This window comes from Orycteropus afer, unplaced genomic scaffold (genome assembly GCF_000298275.1).
Source record: "Orycteropus afer afer isolate SDZICR_OR568_19922 unplaced genomic scaffold, OryAfe1.0 scaffold00787, whole genome shotgun sequence".
Lineage (NCBI taxonomy): Eukaryota > Metazoa > Chordata > Mammalia > Tubulidentata > Orycteropodidae > Orycteropus > Orycteropus afer.
Window position 1 is genome coordinate 345,828 of NW_006922374.1, and position 440 is coordinate 346,267.

Below are 440 nucleotides of genomic sequence, written 5' to 3' on the forward strand. Positions count from 1 at the left end.
AAAACTATGGGAGTTTTGTGTATTAATTTTTTGTTCTGCTATGTAGCTACAATCTATTATTACATGCTGTAATTTTCAGTTCATTCATTTGAATGTCCTGATGTAAAATTATACTACCTGAAAATAGCTATAATTTCCCTCATTCCTTCCAATTTTTATATCTCTAATTAATTTCTATTCTTCAATTACTTTGGTTAACACATCTAGTTAAATTTAAATAATAGTAATCACAGGGGGTATCATGTTTTTGTTCCACTTAACTTTCATGGAAAATCTTCTAGTATTTCTCTACTAAGAATAATGATGAATTTAGGCTGAGATAAATATATTTTATTACCTTAAGTGAGTGAATTTTGAATTTAAACATACTATTAACAGTATCTATGATCTTAATCACATTTACATTGTCTAGATCTAATAACATGATACATTATATATCT